The 24,243-nt window shown below is 39.3% G+C and overlaps 1 protein-coding gene and 1 long non-coding RNA gene across 3 annotated transcripts in view; one reads left to right on the forward strand and one right to left on the reverse strand.

The window, feature by feature from the left end:
* DENND5B (DENN domain containing 5B) overlaps window positions 1-24,243 on the reverse strand; it is a 125,687-nt gene that overhangs the window by 95,116 nt on the left and 6,328 nt on the right. The gene's annotated exons all lie outside the window — the stretch shown is intronic.
* On the forward strand, window positions 1,073-3,833 carry LOC117655770 (uncharacterized). The gene is made up of 3 exons (XR_009623202.1): window positions 1,073-1,164; window positions 1,273-1,381; window positions 3,649-3,833. It is a non-coding gene; the product is annotated as an uncharacterized LOC117655770 (long non-coding RNA).

Genomic DNA, 24,243 nt, shown 5'->3' on the forward strand with positions numbered 1-24,243 from the left:
GAGCTCACCCCATTACACGGCACTAGGGATTCGAACTGCTGAACTGCCAACCTTTCAATCGACAAGCTCAGCGTCTTAGCCACTGCTTCCCTTGTTACTCCCCTCTTAAACTATTATTCTCAAGATGTAACAAATCTAGAGGCTCTGCTTTATTTAAGTGTTTATGGTCTTAAGCTTAAACCATTCTGATGATTAAGCTTCATATTAAAATATTCTTATTACACCAGAGCATCTTCTTTTACTCAGGAATGAAAAAGTTACCTACCCTCAAACTAGAGTAATTAAACCAAGCATAAAATAATTTGGATTTGGAACTAATGACCCATAGATCCTCAAGCAAGCAAACAAGATTCCTCTTCTCCCATTTCCTCCGTTTCAAATAACAGTATTTTTTTTTAAATAAAGGAATGAAAATCTGCAACAATTTTCAACACTAATCAACAAAAAAATTGTACACCTATATATACCTGTAGCAGTTTGTTACTATATCTGACTGAAGGTTTTGGAATTAACCTTGAGCAACTCCAAAATAGGATGCTTTAAAGATTCTCCTGGGAAGATAGGCCCAAATCACTGTAATTTTCACCTAAGGTCCTCCTGTCTCTTGCTAATATACATTCTGCATTAGCCAGAAGCAGTCCTTTGATCATCCACTCCTTGAAATATTTCCCCCCCAGAAATAAAATATGTTCTGACATTCTTCCCATTCAGGCACATGCTGAAAATATTAGTTTCCTGTGGCTTTTCATGTCCCATGAGAATGGTTTTACATTACTCATTTAACACTGGTTATATTGTTTTATAGCCCTGATTACATAATTAGCTTGGAGATGCTAAAACGTGCAGGTTTGATCTCCAAGAACAAACACATTGCATTTCTGCAATAAAATCCCAGCTGCCACACTGTGGATTCCCATCCTCAATTCCCAAGGCAGACCTCATAAAGATTTAGCACTGGGCTAACTGTAGAAAAATTAATATGTGGGCTAATCCCTCCTCAGCATCTAATCTAAACAAATCCGCTCTGATGCTGAGCAAAAGCTGCATCATGTTGGCATTTTCTGGTTTTTCTTTCACCTACAAGCCACAGCACCCACAAGCCACAGCAGAAATGTGGACTAAAGGAAAGAAGGATATAAGTATGGGATCAACTGAAGGATATAAGTATGGGATATCGGTTATGAGAAGCTTCCTTTTTGTTTTAAACTGGATGTGGAATGCCAAGAGAGATTCTGATGACTGCAGAATAATTTTGTCTGCTTTGATCTTCAGATTCCGGCAACACAATCAAGCAGCCAAAGCATTTGCAGAAGATATGAAGGGCGCCTATTGTTTCATTTGTAGTGGGGCCAAGAGCTGGACTATGGCAATTTGTATAAATGTGAGTGTTTGAGAGCTCATATTCTCCTACAGACACTTTAAAATCTGCCCCAAGCATTTCGTATGAAAGCTTTGTGAAATTGTCTTTGCCCCCTCATTTGGTGACTACAATCAACTCAATTAGAGACAGCTATAATTTGCTAGTACGAGAATATGTACATTATTAGGCAAAGCTTGGCTGCACTTCCCCCTACAAACACTATTAAATATTAATATAAGGAAATAACGGCCCCTATAAGATGCCTGAGGAGTAAAATGGGGGAAGGGATCAAGGGAGAAAGTCTATGTTCTAACACAAGTTCTTCCTTTTTACATAATTCTATGTGTTGTTAGGACAATATAAGATGCATTTCACCTTTTGCTGTCACTGTGATCAGAAATGGACGTCTGATTATTATTTGGAGCATATATTGCTACTAAAAGAATTTTCATATTATTATCTGTTATCTCCACCATCAAAATTCTACCTTCTGTATCTTCATATATTTGTTCGGCTGGTATTGTATTTCTAATATATAAGACCACTCCTCTCTTTTTACATTGTGGCAATGATGTGAAAATTTTCCCAAGTTTTGGTTGTATCAATAATTGTTCATATTGTTTTTTAATATGTACTTCTTGTAGACAGATTATATCAAATTTTTAATTTCTCTAGTTTATAAAAGACCTTTCTTCCTTTAACTGCTGAATTGAGTCCATTTATGTTTTTTTTAAAATAAACAATAGCAGGACATAAGATTAGCCCTCTTGAAGATCTGAAATGGCTACCCAAAACATGATGCTTCTGAGATATCCACAAGCAGAATCTGAACATAAGAGATCTATACAGATTCCCCTTTGATTTTACAAATGCTATTCAAGTGTTTGCCTACAATATATATATTTTCCTTCAATCATCTACTCCCCAACAACCCATGCTTGTTGACATAAATTAATCATAAATTAAGAGCCTTGTTAGTACAGGGGTTTAAGGCACCCTGTTATTAAGCTTATTAAGACCAGCTGCCTGCAATTACTGCAGGGTTCGAATCTCGCCAAGGCTCAAGGTTGACTCAGCCTTCCATCCTTTCTAAGGTAGGTGAAATGAGGACCCAGTTTGTGGGGGCAATAAGCTGACTTTGTATAAATATACAAAAGGATGAAGGCTATTGCTGAGCACATTGTAAGCCGCCCTGAGTCTTCGGAGAAGGGCGGCATATAAATCAAATTTTAAAAAAAATTAAAAAAAAAAAAATCATGGATCATGACAAATAGTATTTCTTTATCCTCACTCTCTGGCCAATCTCTTTCATTAATTATAACAAGCAGATTCAAGGATTGTGGGATTTCTGAATACAGACTGATAAAAAGTTTTATCTTATTAACACATCATATATAAATGTGATTGAAAAGAAGTGTGGATAATTGATGAGGCAATACCAGGGGATAGTAGGACAGAAAACAATGGATTAGAGAAGATGACAAAATAACAAGTTCTGAAAATCGGAACTGAAAGATTATGCATAAATTGGCCATAGTAGTCCCAGTGGTTATCAGTAAAATAAAAAAAATACTGGATGGCACTTGGAAAATCTGCACATTGACAAAATTTCCATCTGTCAATTGCAAGGCCAGGCTGCTTGGAGCTACACATATACTATGCCAATATATTATGACATCCTGTCTTCTTGGGAAGAACTCAGTGTGTATTAAGGCCAACATCAGCTAACCCAGAGGGTGACTCACATTGTTATGAACAGAGTACAATAATTTTATTTATTGAAATGTACTGGCTTCCCAACTTCAGTGACATAATTGGGATAGGAGGAACATGGTGATTTAGACAAATTAATACCCAAAAAAGCTGAGGTGGTTTTGAATACGCAAACCAGAAAAAGGTGAGAGGATAAATGTAAGGAGATAAAACAGATCAACAATATGTCTAGCTTGGCACCTTTTAATTGTGTTGGGACTACAACTTCCAGAATTCCACAATCCTAATACATCTGGAGGGCATTAGGCTGAAAAGCCTAAGCTGTATGTTTTTTTCCCCAAATATATGTTTGAAGGCACATATTTAAAGGCAAATATCTCAAAGAGTTGGTAGAACAAAAGAAATAAGATGAATTTGCATCTCCAGTTCCAATTATCTTCCAATCTTCCAATTATATCTGTGGTTTTCTATATTAGAATCAGAATTTAAAGGCAACAATTATTTACATATAGATAGTATGCCTTAAAATATCTGTCAGAGCAGTAACTGATGTTTATTCCTTTTTCCTCAAACAGACGCACACAGAAAGAACATTCTGAATAACTTCAACATTTTTAGCCAAGAACTTTAGATGTGTGATGAATTTCTCCTACCCAAACCATTCTCAAGTTACTTTCAAGCAAATGCGAGGATTTTAAAAAGATGCAGAGATGAATATGGCACTTAACTGATTGGATTAAAAACAGAATTTTTAAAAGCCTGTTTGCTTTGAGAATTGTCATCCTTGGCATATTTGCAAATTAGATTGTAATTTCTTCATAAATACAGAGGCGCAGTTTAATTCTTTCCACATCTAAGCCAACACACACACACACACACACACACACACACAACACACACATCTTGCATGCAAACTGCATGATCACTTCACACTAACAAAGGTTTTTCAGGAGCAGATGGCAGACTGTAAATCCTACAGACGCTTTATTAGCGGACTACAAAATAGGCCCCATTGCCTACCAAAGTCATGCTTCACTTTGTGAAGCAGTGACCCTAACAAATCCATTTTGTTCTTTGTCAATATGCTGAATCCAATGAATGAATCTGACATAACAAGAATGGGTGGTGAGAGAAACGGAGAAAGCTTTAAACGTTCTTGCAAGATCCCCAAGGCTTGTGTGTTCTATGACATTTAAACAAGGCACGTCCAGCTCCACTGGAAGATATCTAAAATTTTTAAAAAAACATTGCCTATAAATGTGTAATCAGAGTAAAGAAGGACCAATGAAAAGTGTTCTTCAGAAATACTTGGTTAACTAGGACCAATTATCTTCCTGCCAGCAGACAAAGGCCAAACCACTGTGATCATGGACAGATCACAATATATATAAAAAGCCAAAGAATTACTGGAAGACAAAGAAATTTACATCCTGGTGAGCACCAATCCAATATAGAAACTAGACAACTGGATTGAGAAAAAGGTCAAATCACTAAAGAAGAACAGTGGCAAATGAAAGCAGTGGATCCAACCTACCATATTTTTATGGTGCCCAAAACACATATGCCAGACATATCTCTGTCCAGCCAATTGTATAGTTATCAGGAACCCCAACCTACAACATTCCTAAAGAACTGATAAATAAGCTTGGGCACCTCACAAAGGGAAGTAAATACTCTATTAATTCCCCACTACAGTGCAGCCAAAAGATCAAAGACTTGACCATAGATGAAGATGGTCTCATTTGATGTCACAGCACTCTTCACTTCCATAGACCCAAAACTAGCAAAAGAATCCATGATAGCACTACTACACAGGACATCCAACCTAATCCAAATACACCAACATTGAAATACCCAGAATCATGGACCTTATCAACCTTTGCCTGACAACATACTTTTAGTTTATTGGACAAATATATCACCAAAACAAAGGAATAGCCATGGGATCACTGCTTTTAGGACTCATTGCTTGGGCCCATCATACAACACCTGGAATCTACAGCACTCCCACGCATACAACTCAAATTCTGGATGCAGCACGTAGACGACACCTTTGTCATAATAAAAAAAGAACCATTTAGAGAAAACACATGAAACTATTCATATCATTTTCAAAAGAAAAAATTCACCAGGGAAGAAGAAAACAACACACTCCCCTTCCTAGATAGCAGCAGAGGCAATTATGGCAAATTAGAAACATAAATCTATCGAAAAACTACCCACACCAACCAAGTGCTCTACTACCAAGGTAACAATCTAACCTCCCACAAGAGAAGCTGCGTAAGAGCACTACTTAGACGAGCATAAACACACTGCAACAACCCTGAACAGCGGAAAAGAGATAAGAGCATTTATATAATATCTTCCAACAAAATGGATATTCATGCAACTTTATCAAAGTCCCTTACCACTTAACCTACCATTAGCACAACCAACATAAGCTGCAAAAGGGATAACATTAAAAGGTAAAGGTAAAGGTTCCCCTCGCACATATGTGCTAGTTGTTCCCGACTGTAGGGGGCGGTGCTCATTTCCGTTTCAAAGCCAAAGAGCCAGCGCTGCCCGAAGACGTCTCCATGGTCATGTAGCCGCATGACTCAACGCCAAAGGCGCACGGAACACTGTTACCTTCCCACCAAAGGTGGTCCCTATTTTTCTATTTGCATTTTTTACCTGCAAAGGTTGGCAGAAGCTGGGACAAGTAACGGGAGCTCACCCCGTTACGTGGCACTAGGGATTCGAACCGCTGAACTGCCGACCTTTCGATCGACAAGCTCAGCATCTTAGCCACTGAGCCACCACATCCCATTGCCACACATCAAAAAGATCTCAGAAACAACTAACGGGATTCGGGGACTGGAGATTTATGCAAGCGATGAACGGTTGAGGGAACTGGGTTGAGGGAACTGGGTTGAGGGAACTGGGTATGTCTTGTCTAAGGAAGAAAATTCCTGGAGGCCTGGCACTCAAACAAATAAGCCATCAATAGGCACAGAAACAACATCTACATACCACTCAAAAGAGACAATGCAAAAGCCCAAAAGGAAACAAAAAGAACAAAACAGCAATCAACCCCTGTATGAGATTAAGACCAAGATTAACAACAAACCAAAATCAAGTAAACTCTGGTGGCTCAGCAGACTAAAGCACTGTTATTAACATCCACTTACATCTGCTGCCTGCAATTACTGCAAGTTCAAATCTCACCAGGCTCAAGGTTGACTCAGCTTTCCATCCTTTCTAAGGTAGGTAAAATGAGGACCCAGATTATGGGGGCAATAAACTGACTTTGTATAAATATACAAAAGTATGAAGGCTATTGCTTAACGCATTGTAAGCCGCCCTGAGTCTCCAGAGAAGGGCGGCATATAAATCAAATTTTAAAAAAAGGAAACAATACCCCAATCAAGGAACTACCACTGTAGAAACGCAAGTTACTAGTAAACAATCTAATCAAGGAACCACCAAGTCCACCCCCACCAGCACTGACAGGCAAGCCATTAAGAAATACAGAAAAATAAGGGCAAACTCCACTCCCTTGTAGCACTGATGATGTATATCTAATTTGGTAATGAAACACCTGCAAGAAAACCACCAAGCTCAGAGAGCACGTAGGACCACACGACCAACAATTCTTCAATTCTTCCATGGGGATTCTCCCAATGGCTCAGGAAAGACCCCAGCCTCTTTCACTTCTTCTCTTCTTTATCTGATTTTCTTGCCATTGCATTCTGATAAGATAATATCTGCTTAATAAGAGCTTAATAATGTTTCATGGGGATTTTATATTTGAAAGTATAACATATCTATATAATTGCTAGATAATCAAGCGTTTCTGATGAAAAACAGCAGAAAACAGAATGCTAGAAGAATGGAAGGAAGAGCCAACGCAGCAGATCCTCAGAACAAAGAAGGAAACTTTGCAAAGTAGCAAGGCAGCCTCCTAACAAGGTAACAGGAGAATGGAAACAGAGAGTCCCCAGACATCAAGAAGGCAGCAAGGGAGCCCCGAGACATGGTTGCAGCAGAAATTTCTTAGAGTTTAATCCCCACGGTCTGCACCTATTTTAGTCCAACCACCAACAATCTAGCACAGGGGTCGGCAACCTTAAACACTCAAAGAGCCTCAAAGGTCCTAACCAGAAGCCCCTGTTCAATTCTGGAGCCGACCAGAAGTCCGGTTCCCCCATCATAGTCTCCTCCTAGCGCAGCGTCCTTTTTCCTCTGCTGACTGAAAGTCCGGTTTCCTCACCACAGAGTCTCCTCCTAGCACGGCATCCTTTTTCCTCTACCTGTCCTAAATGAAAGCTCTATCAATTGTGGAGCCGATCAGCAACAGGGAGCCGCAGCAGAGGGATGAAAGAGCCACACGCGGCTCCAGAGCCGCGGGTTGCTGATCCCTGATCTAGCAGAAAACCTGGCTCTGCCAGTTGGTTTGGGTCCCCAATGAGGAAGTATCACACTGGAGATGGTTGATGGACCAATAGCGGATCACTTCTCACCCCTGTACATCCTGTTCTTTCCCTCCCATCTTTTATTTATCTATCTATCTATCTATCTATCTATCTATCTATCTATCTATCTATCTATCTATCTATGCTTTTAAGCTGCCCAGAGTTACCTTGTGGTTAGACAGGCAGCAAAATAAATTTAATAAATAAAAACAAACAGTCTAGCAGCAACATAGACTAGACAAGCCAGGTGTTTCCATTAATCTGTGTGTGTCCACATGTAATTTAGAATTTATAGGATGGATACTAAAGAACTAGAACAGTAAAGGAGATACTAGGAAGATAATAAATCATGGAAAAAATTACAGAATTAAGAAATCACCCAAGTACTTAAAGAGCCCAATGTAATTGGGGAAACTTACATTCCAGAACTCAGCTCACCAGGAAGCTGGGAAAAAGGATGTTTTCTATTTTACAGCCCTTTTCTTCATTTCCCCCCCCCCCTTTGGAATCCTCACCTCCATTCTGGGATAATTAGCTAGGGGAAATTAATATTTCCATTTACTTTGATTGGAAAGGAAGAGATTACAAGAGAGTAAGTCACTTCAGACAACAACACAAGGAAGCCTGGAGGGTGAAGCTTATTAAGGTTTTGCCAATTTCAGATAGCAGCACAAACCAGCCAGAGGGTCTTAATTAACTTCTGAGGGGAGCAGAGCAGTTTGGGAAGAGATAGCTTATTTAAGCAATCTCTCTGCTCTGCGAGGGGAAAAATTCTTCCAGGAGAAAGAAGGAAAATGGGTCAGACAATGGAACCACAGGCACCAGGATGGCCTTCCCCAAAGCCTTAGATATTTGCAATAGTGGCGAATATCTGTAGCTTGGGTGTGGGGTGAGGGTTCGTTCTCTGAGCTTGTGGTTTCTGAACATTTAGAGATAACCTTAGAGATTGCCAAGCAATTGCAGGCAGCTTCCAGCACTGACAACTGAAGGTGAAGCCAAGTCAACACTAGCACTAAGGGCAGCCAGGAATCCAGCATTGAGTGGGGCTGGCAAAAGGGAGAATGGCATGGGTATTGGTCGACTTCATCACAAAGTACATGTACTGAGTAAAGAGAGTAGTTGCTGTGGCCCGCCGGCAGCCAGCACAGCTGGCAGCAGAGTTGGACAGTGAGGAGGTTGGGGAGGAACTTGGGCCAGTCCTGGGGGCTGGGGAAAACTCGGACGAGGGCTCTGTGTTGGAAGCAGAGAGGGAGTTAAGACAGCAGCGAGGCAGAGGAACAGCCGGAGCCCGTTCCCAGTGTGTGCATGCACAGAGCTGCCAGAAGACAAGAACAATTCAGAAAGCAGGGTCGACTTCGGAGTAAAGCCACACCTTGGAGGTGATTGGCCCCTCTCATAGGAAATAAAAGAGGAGAGAACAGGGAGCGGGCTTTTGCAGGAAACAATTCATTCATTCCGTGACTCTGAGAGACTCTGTGCTAAGTTTTGCCTTGTACTGCGGTTGGAAACAAGTTACGTGGCAGCTTGCCAAACAAGATAAGGTGTGTTGAGAAATATTCCTTTGAAAAACTGTTTGGACAAACCTTGCTGACTGTGAATGAATGTAATTCACAGTCATATAAATAAAAGAGGTTTTGCCGGGACCAATTCCTGCCTCCTGATTGTTAAGGGAGCCTAGGTCAGAACAGTAGTCTTGAAGGACAAAGAGAAGAGGCAAAAATCAGAAAAGGGAGACTTGAGCCCAGGCCAAGAAAGTGGTTTAGGGTAATACCACAGATAGCCCCCCTTCCCAATTCTCCTGAAGATAAACCAAGAAGGAGGGAAAGAAGGAATCTTGCAATCAGATTCGCAAGATCCTGTTGCTATAGCTGTTCTATATAAATTAATATTACATAGAAAAAATGCTTACATTTTTCTATCCGTTCTTATTCAGTTTAATGTAGAATGTGCTTTTGATATTATTATTCTTTTCCAAAAGAGAAAAGAGGCTTGATGAAATTCTCATGTGTGGGAAATTTCTGCTGGCCTTCCAAACACATCCATTAAATCACAGGAAAATACCGTACATCAGAGGAAATTTCAGAGCAACAAGAAGATACCAACGATAGCACCCACCAACACTTCCAATAATAAAAGTTTGCTGCTGAAAAAATGTATCAAGCTCCTGGAGATTAAGATATTAAAGCCAGCACTTACTTCAGAAGACTTAAGATGTTCTTTTCATTTCTGCCTATACATATTTTATGTGCAGAGACTATTTATCCATTTCACCTGACATGTTTTGTCAGTCATACTGCTTATCACTTGACAAGAGTTTTCTATTTCTAACCGCAGCTGTAAACACTGACAGACTGACTTTCCATCTAAAACAGCAGGGGTGAATTTGTGACATCATGTCTAAAGAGCTGAAAACCAAGAGGTTTTGCAATCAAAATAGAGTTTGTTGGAATGTTTATTTGAACTGTATTCTTATTTCCAGTAACCTGATAGTGCCCAGATGTGTTTAACTTCAACCCTCACAATCCCCCACACTGGCTAGAGCAGTGATGGCGAACCTTTGAGACCGAGTGCCCAAACTGCAACCCAAAACCCACTTATTTATTGCAAAGTGCCAACACGGCCATTTAACCTGAATAATGAGATTTTACTCCCTAAAATAATGATAAACAAGGAAGAGCTCAGCTAATTGTTCTAAGAAAAATGTGATAAATGCACTTTTATGCCTCTTCATTTTTTTTTCCCACGTCAGTCACCTAATAATTATAGCTAAAAAGGTCATAAAGCAGGGCACACTTAATAGTTCTAGTCCCAATGATTGTTGTAAGTCAAGGACTACTAATATGCATCTGGTGGGATCAGCTTCTGGGCTGTTTCTGATTGACTAGATGGATCTATGGCATCAAAGATGAGACATTTCAATTAATTGGACTAACAGTCATTTGTCTTCCTGAAAAGGCTTTGATTTATGTTCTACAATTACTGTATTTTTCGGAGTATAAAACGCACCGGAGTATAAGACGCACCTTAGTTTTTGGGGAGGAAAATAAGAAAAAAGCTGATTGGCAGGTGGATCGACCTCCCGGAATACCCCCAATCAGCTGTTCCCAGAGCTGAATTTTAGCAACAGGTTCCTGGGTTGTGAGCTCTGTGTCTTGTTTGTTTTTTTTTTTTGCTTTTTTTTCTGCCTCTGAAACTCTGTTTCAGAGAAAACTTTTTTTCGTGCCTCTGAAAGCCTCTGAAACAGAGCTTCAGAAAAAAAGCCTCTGAAGCTCTGTTTGGGGGCTGCTTTTCTGAAGCTTTGTTTCTGATGCTTTTTTCAGCCTCTGAAATCTCCATTTGAGAAGCTGGGCGGGGCTACATTTGGAGTATAAAAGGCATTCAGATTTTCACCCTCTTTTTTGGGGGGGAAAAGGTGCGTCTTATACTCCAAAAAATACGGTATATATAATGACAAGACTAATTTTCAACAGTAAGGAGAAGCAAGAATTAAGCAGCAACAGCCCAGCAGAAGTTCTATTTCGAACCATCCTCAGAGCAACATGTTACATGTATGTTAAAAGAAAACTTTGAGCTGGACAGAAACTAATAAAAGTCCTTTTCATATGTCTAATCAAATGTCTGCATTGTGACCAGGGTTTCAATAATAGGATACCAGAATCAGATAGCAGTGATTAAAGATAAACAGGGACCACTTTGGGGGAAGGTAATAGGTTCCCTGCATCTCAGCCTATAGTCCTGCTGGCCACATGACCATGGAAGTGTCTTCGGACAAGGCTGACTCCTTGAGCTAAGAAATCAAGATAAGCACCACCCTCTAGAGCAGGGGTGTCAAACTGGATTTCTTCAAGGGCCAGATCAGCATTGTAGGTCTCCACCGTGGGCCGGGGAGGGAGGGGGAGACAGGATGGATGCCTCCTGCAGCACTTTGCCTGCCAAAATGAGGCATGGCCCCCCACACCCCATTTGGCCAGCAAAGTGCTGCAGGAGACCATCCAGACAAAAAAGGGGCTAAGTGGGGTCCATGTGTGACCCTCCATGCCCCGTTTTGGCCGCCAGACTGGCCTCATGGCCAGATTTAAGCACCCCGCAGGCCGGATCTGGCCCACAGGCCTTGAGTTTGACACCCCTGCCCTAGAGTCAGTTACGACTGAACAAGGGTACCTTTACACTAAGGTATAAAAAGCATATTTTCTGAAAAAGAGAGAGAAAAGGACTGAGATAAACAGGATCTGTGCTTATTGAAGCACAGGTCCTGAAACATCCTCAGAATGCAGTGGTGTGGGCAGTGATGGGCATCCCTTGGCATGCTCATGTCATACCCCTAAACATGCACTGGATATCAGTATACTTTCAGGTATGATTCAAAAGGCTGGTTATTCTCCACAATGCTTACATGGCATAAAGTCAGGTTGTTGAAGAACTGCCTATCTTTCCTGGTTTCTGCCTAACCAGTACAACCTGACAAAGTTGGCTTGTTCCAGGTCCCTCGATCAAACAGTGTCATCTTTCAGGATCCAGAAAGTGTGCCTTCTCTGCCGCACAAATCTGAATGGCTCCCACCCTGATGATGTTCCTGAAATCCTTAACTGTTTTCCAAGGTCTTGAGTTAACCGTGGATGGAGCCCTTTGTGGAATGTGGTTTGTAGATGCTTTTTTTTGTTGTTGAGGAATTGCATTTGCATCTTGTTTATTCATTTTATATTCCGTTTTGGAGCTGCTCAGAGTCATTTGGGAGTTGAGCGATACCTCAGTAAATAAATAAATACTAGCTGGATTTGTATTATGCATGATGCTCAAAATGGAATCTTATTCCTTTTGTTTGCATTAAACTACAGTGTTTTCTCTTCTTTATCCCTAACAACAGATAAAGTCATTTGTGCATCCTGCTAGAGTGGAGAACTGAAAGGGAAAAAAAATACAGCCACATGAGAGAATCTCAAACAGGATGATGATTTCCACTAATCACTAAAATGCTGAACTACAGTTCTTCAGTTAACAGACATGATGAGATTTATTTCTGGGAAATCTTGCATAGGATTATCCTGTGAATCATTTATTTAAATGCCACTGCAGAGGATAAACTATGCTAGGAAATTAGTTAGGTGAGCACTTCATTCAATCATATGAACAGGATAAAAAAAAACAAGTTTGTTCCCTTCCACTCTTTATTAAAATTGCTACCCACAGGGCAGACAATATATATATAACAAATAAATTACAACAGTTGTAATTTGAGGAGTCAAATGCTGAAAGAGAAAAGACTAGGAACAAACAGGTTGACATTAAGACTATAGTGCTCTACTAGAGTAAAAGATTAAGACTGTCAACTGAGATTATTGAGGGAAAATTAATCTATTTTTAATTGCAGTCAAAACTCTACAAGCTATCACAGAAAAATATATTAAACATTGCCTTTGGGTTCTGGTCAGACAGAAGATACTGGACACAGAATTCATCTCTTTGCCAAAACCAGGCTTTAATAAAAGGCACTATCCATTTATGATGAGAATCTGTGAAACAAAATAATGGAAGAGGCAGGCATAAGGCAACAATTCCGTATTTCCAGTTTTAACTGGAAGAAAAAAATTCTATTTGGTTTTTAGGACTGATGAAGGTAAGACGCTCAAAGCAAGTAGAACGATGTCTAAGCAGTACTTAAGTACAGGAAGCTGATCAGAATACAGGTAGCCCTCGACCACAATTGGGACCACAATTGTGGTCACTGATTACAGTAAAAGTAAAGCAAGATGTCCCTGTGACTGCTTTGCTCAATGATCCTAATTGTGGTCTTTAAATGAGTAGCGGGTCGTTAAGAGGACGGAGCCACAGGTAAGTAAGGTAGCAGGGGATCCCTCAGGGGAGTGAGGGAACTCTGGGGCACTCCACTCAGGAACTGAAAATCCTCCCTGTCAATATCCATACAAGATTTCAGGTCCTGAATGGAGACCTTTGACATGGCCTCCCTCACCTACGCACCTCCCCTTATCATGTTGATTCTCCACTCACTGCTTGGATTTTGGCTCCCTCTCATCTCTGGGGACTGGCTAAAAGAGCCGCCGAAGAGTTCAGTTTCCCTTCCCTTTGGTGAGGTGCAGGAACAAAATTTCAGCTCCATTTCTGCATCCCGCCAAGGTATTCAGCTCCCCTCAGCAGGCAGCTCCTTCAATCAGCTCCCAGAGATGAGGGGGATTTCTCTTGGTAGGCAGCAGCTTTCCTGCTGGCTTCCCCATTGACTTTCTGGGAAAGTTGGTAGAGAAGATTGTAAATGGCAATCACATGATTGTGGAGCGCTTGACAACCGGTTGTAAGTGCAAATAGGTTGCCAAGCTCTCAGACAGCAGTCAAATGACCAGTGAGGGGGAGTTGCAACATTTTGTGATGTCTGAAAGAGTTTCAGGGCCGTAAAGCACCCTTTCCAAGTCTGTTATAATACTGAATTGTCATTAATAGAATAGAATAGAATTCTTTATTGGTCAAGTGTGATTGGACACACAAAGAATTTGTCTTTGGTGCATATGCTCTCAGTGTACATAAAAAGAAAAGATACATTCGTTAAGAATTATAAGGTACAACACTTAATGATAGTCATAGGGTACAAATAAGCAATCAAATCATACTAGGAAACAATCAATATAAATTGTAAGGATACAGCAACAAGTTACAGTCATTCAGTGGGAGGAGATGGGTGATAGGAACGATGAGAAGATTAATAATAATAGTAATGCAGACTTAGTGAATAGTTTGACAGTGTTGAGGGAATTATTTGTTTAGCAGAGTAATGGCATTCGGGAAAAATTTTTTCTTGTGTCTAGTTTTTCTGGTGTGCAGTGCTCTATAATGTCGTTTTGAGGGTAGGAGTTGAAACAATTTATATCCAGGATGTGAGGGGTCTGAAAATATATTCACAGCCCACTTTTTGACTCGTGCAGTATACAGGTCCTCAATGGAAGGCAGGTTGGTAGTAACTGTTTTTTCTGCAGTTCTAATTATTCTCTGAAGTCTCTGTCTGTCTTGTGGGGTTGCAGAACCAAACCAGACATGAACATTAAATGAAGATATTGAGGACTACCAATAGCTAAATGCCTCAATGATAAACTAATTTGTTCTCTATCTCAACTTTAGTGGAGGATCTGTTCAGAAAAAACAATTTGTAATTCTCAAAATAAAAAGATGCTAATTTACTGGATTAGATTTGACAAAAACTTGAAACTTAGAATATACAAGATGTGGGGTCGGAAGACTGAATCTCCAAGCAGAGTGTAACTGTTCAATTATTCAAGGCACTAAACCAGGCACTAAAGTAAAAAGGGGAAAATGTATGCCTATTTCTTTTTAGATTTATAATAGAATTCTATATATGTACCTCATTTTTGCATTATAAAATATTAAATGACAAAGAATATTGGATCTCACAAGCTGATGTATTACAATCCAAGGTTTCAATAGCTAGATTTCTGTATGCTACGTTGAAGGAATGAGTGTACCTGAGCCCCAAACTTCCAGCTTCAAGAAGGAAGCAAGAACAGGATCTTTCTTGCTCGAGCCCCCAAGCTTTCAAATAAATAACTGTACTAACTTCCAAAAGAAAATGGAGGAATTATATTGTCAGCTTTGGAAGCCATATTAGGCTGGAAGCTCCAATGCTGCTCGTGTGTGGGAAAGTAGGAGGGGGGATTAAGGAGAGGGGTTGTTAGTAGACATAATAGCATTCTTCCTATTGGTCAAGGTCAGGGAGACCCAGCATCTGGAGAAGGAGTGGTCAGGGGGCTGGATCGAGATGGAGCGGACGTTGATTGGAGCATGTGACCGACTGGTGGGGAAAAGGGGATGGTTTTGGAAGCTTTGACTTACTGAAGGAAAACCTGGGTTTTTCAGATTCGGGTTTTCCCAGATGTGCCAGTTTGCCTATTCTAAAGTAAAGAGAACTTTGGAAAATGTTTGCTTCTGCGTCCTTACTTGGAGTTGGGTTTTTTCTGGAACGCTGACATATATGTTAGTTAGGGAGCTTTTAGGATCAGACTAGACCACAAATCAGAAATGCAGCCTTCTTTCGTTTCCCAGGCTGAAAGGATCATATGCCTGAAGTTGACAACAAACTACCAATGAAGACAACACTTTTTTTTTTTTGCTTTACAAAACAATGCATGCATTATGTATTTTAAGAGTGCACAACAAATCTACTTAATTTTTAATGCACCCAGATTTTAAAGTGGGGACTATAAAATCTTGCTTTGCCCCCTACAGTGATATTGTTAAGATGCCAAAACATTTTATAAAAAATGAATATCCTGACAGCAAATAGGATGCTTGCTTTTCTAAGGATTGGGCTACTTATTTTTAGAGGTTTCTTTGCTTTGTTATTGTAATGTTTAATAAAGTACCTAAGGTGTCTCTAATAGCTGGAGTCAGAGAATTTATGCTAAGCTGATGTTCATACAAAAATGGGGACAAATCCATAACGATTTTTAATATTCAGCATTTCAATTGCACTTGCAATTAGATTTCAATCGTGCCAGGGCTGAAGCCTTCCATCTTTCCAAGGTCAGTAAAATGAGGACCCAGATTGTTGGGGGCAATATGCATATAAATACTTCTTCATTGTAAATCACACAAAGTGGTGTATAATGCTGTGGGGTGGTATATAAGTCTAAATGCTATTGCTAGGTTTCACACTATATTCAAACATATTTTTAATTTAAAAACCAGCCCCCTTTTAAAAACAATATATGTCTAAAAAAAAATTTCCTATGTGCCAAGTAAGTGCTTTTTCATATGTATAGCTAGCATAGTATCTTGCCTTCTTTACTTGATATAATACATTTGTGCACATGCATAAACATTTCAAAAATAATCATTGTACTTTTAATCATTACTTGACCTGTGGTGAAATCATCATATTTTATGCTCAAACAAACACATTATTTCAAATGACTGCAAATGCACATCAATTTGCAATGCTATCCATCCCAGGATCTTCAAAATGATTAATATAAGCTAGTCTGCAGGTTGTGTAAATTTGATATTTAAAAATATACATGATTGGCTATGTCACAGCATTAACCATTTTTATTACAACAGAATAAAGTGAAAAAAAGTTCCTATTGTTAATTTCATTATCCGAGTCATTTTATTTTAGAAAAACTATAAATATAGTTATACATAAGAAAGCATTTACATAAACTGTCTTCTAAATTAATTATTTCATTAATTAAAAAAAGCTGCACCTTAACTCTGGCTGACTCAAGGAGTTCAGGGGTATGCCAACTCTGTCCAAAGGAGTACATTGTTAAGGAATTCACAGAGTAACCCTTGAGTAGCAAGGGTGTGCAAATGAAAGCGATTGAGAGTAGTTACGAATAAACACAGCCAACACACAGATACACTAAGTTGTGTTTACTTTCAGGAACTAGTAAGGCACAGTCCAATAAACCATCCAGATCATACACATATAAAGCAGGAGATAGCAAAACGACAGTCCAGGGTTAATCCAATAACAAAGTCTTCTTACCAGTCGTCGTAGTCATTCACAATAAACAGTTCTTCTGGATTTGCAAACAGTAGCATACAGAGATATCAGAGAGCAAGAACAGCAAAGACAAACAAACCATGTTTCTAGCTCCCTCTTAAGGACATTGGCTACAGAGCTAACCAATCAGGACACAGTATGATACATACAGCAGTCTTAAAGCTATATTGAGGGTTTATATATTGCCAACCCAATAAGTTAGGTAATAATCATTTCCTAACATACATACTCAGTCAAGAGTCAAATATGACATTTCTCTGGATCCAGAGAGCTAATACTCTTAAGGCACTCCATCTTGCCAACAGAATGGGTTCATCTCCATTCAAACCTGCATAGTCTCCAGCTCTGGGCAAGCACTCAAAAGGATCACCCGCACAGCCAGGGATGATGTATAACTACATTATCATCAACATACTGATGATACCACAGCCATGCCACCAAATGTGCTTTCATTTAGATGTTAAAGGTAACTGGTGGGAGATCCAAATTCTGAGCCAATCCACACAACAGAGATCTAAAGTTAGGCCTGTCCAGAGGTGGCCTTCACATAATTTAACAACCGGTTCGCCTAATGCAGAACCGAAAAGGTCAGCTTGCGCGTGCACCTTCCATGCTTGCGCGCGGCTTCAAACACACGGTGATTTTATGTGCACGACTTCCAGCACACCTTCTCGGGCAGTTGCAGCGAGTAGAACAGGCGAGGCATGGAAATCAGCTGGGCTGCGTAAGAGGGGCGAGCGAGCCAGAGAGTGAGATATATAGGACGGGATAGCACCAGGGCAGGTAGGCAGGCCCAGCAGGTGGTCGGAAGGACCAGTTCACCTGAACTGGTCCGAACCGGCAGCAACCCACCTCTGGCCCTGTCCCACTCTCTTACCAAGATTAACTGGAATCACCCGCTGAAGAAAACTACTGTATATATTGTCCCACTTCAACCCCAAAACTGGTCTAGATACCAGATATAGTTGATGGTACTGAAAGTCATTGAGTGCATCACCTCCATCCCAAATCCTACAGAGCTTGTCCAAAAATATGCTCAGTGCAGCCTTGGTATCATAACATGGCCCAATCAAGACTGAAATGGATCCAGATAATGTGGTTTCTCTGGTTTGGATTCAGTCTATTATGTGAACTCAGATACTGGTTTGCAGATGATAGTTCAAGCTTAATCTGTTGTACAAACTCAGATAATTATGCATTATGACTGAACTAATCCATGGTTTGTGTAATGTGTGAGCCAATCAATCACTATCATGGTATGTAAAGATAAAATGACCATTATTTAATTAACTAAACTACAGTTGTCCATATTTGAATGACACATGGCACGGATGACATTTTGAAAGTCTGCAAAAACAGAATCTTCATATAGAAAGAAAAATATCTAGGGAAAGAAATCAAAGTCCATTTTTGTCTGGGTTCTAACAAAACAAATGGCATTTTGCAAAAAGTGAGCAACAGGTTGTATTTCTGTAATATATTTCAATAAATATAAAAACCATAAACTGTTATGGTTTGGAATGAAATAAAATTAGCGTATTACTGTTATGGATAATATCCAAAAATCAAAGACTGCCAAGAACATCTTCTAAACTAAATTCTAGTTATGTTGTCAAATATTTATCTTCACAGGTCCCTGAAAGTATCATAAATCTATTTTAATGTATCTTTTAAGATGCCATCCTTATAAATATTTCATTTTGATTTCCTCTGTAAAATCCTTCTGCACAAATTACTAATTTTCTGTGCAAATGATTGTGTTTTACAGTTCAACATAGCTGAGTTTCAAGGTAGAGACATCTTTTTTCCAGTGAAGGCAGTACATTAGAAGTTCTGTCATTGTTGAAGACACTGAGGAATCGGATAAGGAAATGTCTCTGAAAAGATGATCCAATTGGTTCATCTTTTGACAGTTGACAATTCGATGTATCCTATTCAAAATATGGGAGAATAACATCAGAGGCATTAGGATGAGGAAACTTGATTTTATGGCAAGAATCCTGTATCTGGAATATTTGCAAAAATCCGCACATTTGTGTTAAGAATGAATAATTGAATTTTGCACAGTTTCAATTAATATGTAGCCAATACATGATGGAGTAAGAAATAAGATGTAAGGAGATCTTGAACTACTGTATTGTTCAGAGTATAAGACGCTCCAGAGTATAAGACACACATTAGTTTTTGGGGAGGAAAACAAGAAAAAAAAATTCTGCCTCTGCCTACCAGCATCCATCAGTATTCATCTGGCTAGCGTCCTTGCAGCAAACAGCCTGGTCAGCTTCAGCACATTATTGCAGCCTGATTCACCACAGCAGCTGATTGGTGGTTGGATCAGCTTCCCAGAATACCACCAATCAGCTGTTCCAGGCTGTGGGGAACGCCACAGCCCCTCGCTGCCCTCTGCATGTTGAGTTTTTGGCTTCCGTGTGTCGCGTTTGTGGCCTCTATACTCCAAAAAATACGGTATATTCTTCTATAATATCTTCTTTCTATTCTTGGTTTGAATAGTGTGTGTGTAAATTTCAACCGCTCCACTGTATGCAATACTCACAAAAGTTATGAATTTTTCTCATTTTTGAAAATAGGAATTTTTATTAACCCAACTGAACCACAATAAACTGGGTAACATCTCATACAATGGAAAATCTTTGCAGTAAGTGCCCCAGGGCCATTTATAATTATGAATTTCTGTTCTTTTGTTTTGTATGTTTGCCTTGTATGTACTGGTCAAGAAACTGAAAGGAAATTGGGCGGTTGTTTTTTCCAGATTAGTGCCATTCTAATGCACCTTTATACTTGTGAGCAGTAATGATATTCTAATGCAGAGATGAGTAATCTCTTTGCAATCACACAAAATGAGGTACTGGAATTATGAGTTCCCAGGCAGTAGGATTCAGGGTTTATTCTTCCCATTTGGGGAGATAGTAGTATAGGTGGGATTTTAAGTGCATAAAACCATATTTAACTATGAATTGTTAAATATCATTATTTTTTCATTGCACCATAAAAATCAACAACCGTATTATTTGCTCCATAAGATGCTCCGGACCATAAGACGCATCTAGCTTTTGGGGAGGAAAACAAGAAAACAAAAATCTGCCTGTGCCTCTCAGCCCCAGCATATGGCTTGTCAGGGCTCTGCTCCGTTGCGCCCACCATCGGTCAGCTGAGCGACAGCTGGATCCCAGCCTCCTGTAGCCCCACCAATCAACGGGCTGGCCAACCAGAAACAGTGTTACTGCTGCCTCCTCTGTGTCTGCTGCGTCCACTGGGGAACGCTGGAGCCTTCACCAGCATTCCCCAGTTATCACCACCAGTCGCCACCACTGCCTATCATCATTGCCTACTGGTGGTTGGATCAGCCTACTGGAATACCGCCGATTAGCTGTTCCAGGTGGCAGGCATTGCCGCCACCTATTGCCGCCGCTCGCCACCTATCGGTGGTTGAATAGGCCTCCTGGAATACCGCTGATCAGTTGTTCCAAGTGGCGGGGATCGCCGCTACCTATCACCATTGCCGCCATTCACCAGCAAATGGCAGCAACAGGCAGCAGCGGCAATCCCCACCACCTGGAACAGCTGATTGGTGGTATTCTGGGAGGCCGATCCAACTGCCAATAGGCAGCAGCAAAGGCCGGCAGCAACAGGCAGCGGTAGCGACAGACAGCAATAGGAAATATTTGTTCCATAAGACACACAGACATTTCCACCCACTTTTTGGAGGGGGAAAGTGTGTCTTATAGTGCAAAAAATACAGTATTTGCCTCTATATTCTGATGTTGAAATTTTAAAGGTCATAGAAAGGGAGCTGAAGTCATATGTGGCCTTGAAAGCAAGTATGAACTTCTGATTACACTCATTTACATACCTCTAGGAATAAACCTTACCAAACTCAGGGATTTACTTCTGAGATAATGCACACAGTAATCTTAAGTACTGAGTCCTTAAAGAATGTTGATTCTTTCAGCAATCATCAGATTGTTGTTGTTGTTTTTTGTTTTCATAAAAGATAGAGTTCTATAATTCTGTATTTCACACCGCCTTATGTATTTCATGGCTAAGGTGTCCAATAAATGTACATATGTAACAGAAATTCAATAATGATGTTCTTTTAAGAAGCGGAAAAATAGTGGAAAGCTATTCCCCCTGCCACATTTCCACGGCCCCTTTCCAAAACTCTTCTATCTTATTCTTCCAATTAGTAGCCTCTAGACATGCTTAAGACCACAACTTTTGGAATATTCAACTAGTTACTTCTAGTTAAGAGATTGAAAGAAACAATGCAGTGGATCAGTGCCCTCAGGATAGCACCTAAACATATGGTGAACTGTGGAAGGTGTTGTCTCAATACATCTAGTAGACACCGTGATAGGCTTTGTTATAACCTTAGTTCTTGCCAATGATAGCTTCATCATTACTGGACCAACATCTACTAAAACCAGATTCAAAGTGATGTTCAATGCAGGACTGTAGAACTACCGTGTTTCCCCGAAAATAAACCTTCCCCCGAAAATAAGCCCTCCCCCAAAAATATTTAACCACATGCACAGCCAGTCCCTGCCATTTCTTCTGGTTAGAGTTAGTGAGACAGAGCTGGAAATCAAGTAAGACGGCAAGAGGATCCCCGTCTCACTCCACGTGCCCCAAAATAATAAGACCTCCCCGAAAATAAGGCCAAATGATTATTTCGGGGTTCAAAAAATATAAGACAGGGTCTTATGTTCAAGGAAACACGGTAAACCACAGAGCACTACCTCTTATAATAATGTGCCTCAACTTAACTTGTTTCTCAGGTTAGAATCATTACTCCTGATTTAATCATAACAATGTACACCTTTCTGAACACAAGCAACAGTTCATGAGTGTAGTCAAGTTGTCTACTTCTCCAGTTTCTGAAGACCAAGTGCTTTCTCAAATGATGCTCTCCATGCCAAAAGCATCAAATTCTGCTTATAATATATTCGTGTAACACAGTACAGCCAAGGTAGTAACTAGGTTGAAGCCTCAGCAGCTTATATCTGAAAGCATCCACAACACATAGAAAACAATAAATTACATTTTGACACCATCTAGCATTCTCTAAATCAGTGTTTCTCAACCTTGCCAAATCTAAGATGTGCAGACTTCAACTCCCAGAATTCCCTAGCCAGACTTGCTGGCTGGGGAATTCTGGGAGTTGAAGTCCACATGTCATAGAATTGCTAAGGTTGAGAAACACTGCTCTAGATGTCTTTGGACTTAGTGAAAATGCATTAGTTTTAGTAGGATTAGCAGGATTAGAATTCATATTCCCCTTATTTCTAGACTTTTAACCACACCATTACACTAGCTCTCAGAATCCAATCATGCCCAACATTAAATACGATGGGCGCTAAATTCAACCTATCTGGATGATCCCATAGCCATAGGCTATGGCTATGGTTTAGCCTGTCATTTGAACCCTGATAATTCCAGTTTTATTCAGCAAACTTTGATAACTGCAATATACTTAGCAAACTATGTTTAATTGAACAGTTTAATACACTCCACCTCCAACTTCCTTCTTCTCCATTTTGATAAATTGAATTTCAGATTTATGGCCTTTATTGTTTTAATGTTTTATATGGCATTTTTATTGAATGACGAAGCTATCTAGAGTCACTTAGACGAGATGGGCAGCATAGAAATGTAATAAATAAATAAAAACTGTGTCAACCAACCTAGAATTTATCACCCTGTCACAGTATAATACCAAAAAGTCTGGAATTAGATGGCAAAATGATCCACTAGATTCAAGAGACCACGACTGCACCTTGCTTTATTTTTATTCAAACGAGCTTCATTATATGAGATTCAATGTTGATTTTGTGTAATGCAATATAAATAATAATGCTAATACAAAATTCCATCAGATTCCCTTTTTCTTGGTTGCAGGAGAAAAGTTCTAGCATTTTAGATGTTGCTGCAAAATTGACTCATTTGGCTGACCTATCAGTTGGCTGCATATCTCACTGCAGTTTTAACATTAAAGTTGATTCCAAGCGGGAATAAAAACACAGTCAGAAGTTTATAAGCGTTGGGATATAACTCCCCAAATTTCCAAACATGTTGAGAATGCTGGGAATTATAATCCAGCACATCAGGATGGTAAAAATACGTTTTTGCCCACATAAAATACCTTTTGCCAAAATAAATTGACAAAATTAAGTGCACTATTATAATTCCTGCATCCTCTTAGATTTAAAATATTTGCTACTTTAAATGGTCTCCTTTTTGTAAAGATACTCAATTTGGCATAATTTATGCAGAAGCTAAATTCCTTTTATAGTAAATATATTTATTAATTTTTAGTTTAAAAAGCATAGGTTTAACAGAAATTAACTAAATATTTCTCCCGCTTATTCTGTCTTCATTTCCTTCACTTAAAATAGCCCGGCTACTCGTTTAACTAGTGATCATCAGTTATTTGCATTTCCATGTCACCAGTTACTAGGTTCATATTATCATATGTGGTGGACATGCTCAGAAGCTAAAAACTATTAGAATAAAATTAATATATGGTTGGAAGAAATGATAAACAATGTATTGATTTAAAACCAGAGCTCTTCCTACTGGGTATCCTTCCAGAGAAAATTAGTAAAGAAAATATCTATTTGATTATACATGTAATAACATCTGCAAGGATTGTTTATGCACAAAATTGAAAAGCAGGAAAATACCTTTAGAAGGAGAAGTAATTAAAAAAATTTTAGATTGTGCAGAAATGAATAGATTAACTTTGATGATTAAAGAAAGAGAGGATTCAGAATATTTTAAGATATAGAATCAATTTTACTATTGGTTAGAAAAGAGATACAAATAAGTAACTTAATAGTTATGTATAAAAATGTTACAATTAGAATATTGTGATATTAGTGATAGTGTCACTAAAAATGTCACAATTAGAATATTGTGATAGTGTTAGTGATGAATTGTTGTAATGGACTTGGTGAGAATGAAGATAGAAGAAACAACAAAAAGAAGTTTTGGAGACAACACCAAGATATCACATGAAAGGAATGACTGATCTATTAAATGTTTGTTTGTCTAAAAAATAAAAAAAAACTTTTTATTAAAAAAAAAGAGAAAAGATTTGCATTTCCAGTGGTCAATAATAAAAATGTCATTGTAATAAAGGTGTAATAAAAATATATATGGAAATGAAGCGG

This window comes from Pantherophis guttatus, chromosome 7, assembly GCF_059756535.1.
Source record: "Pantherophis guttatus breed Tessera chromosome 7, ASM5975653v1, whole genome shotgun sequence".
Classification (NCBI taxonomy): Eukaryota; Metazoa; Chordata; class Lepidosauria; order Squamata; family Colubridae; genus Pantherophis; species Pantherophis guttatus.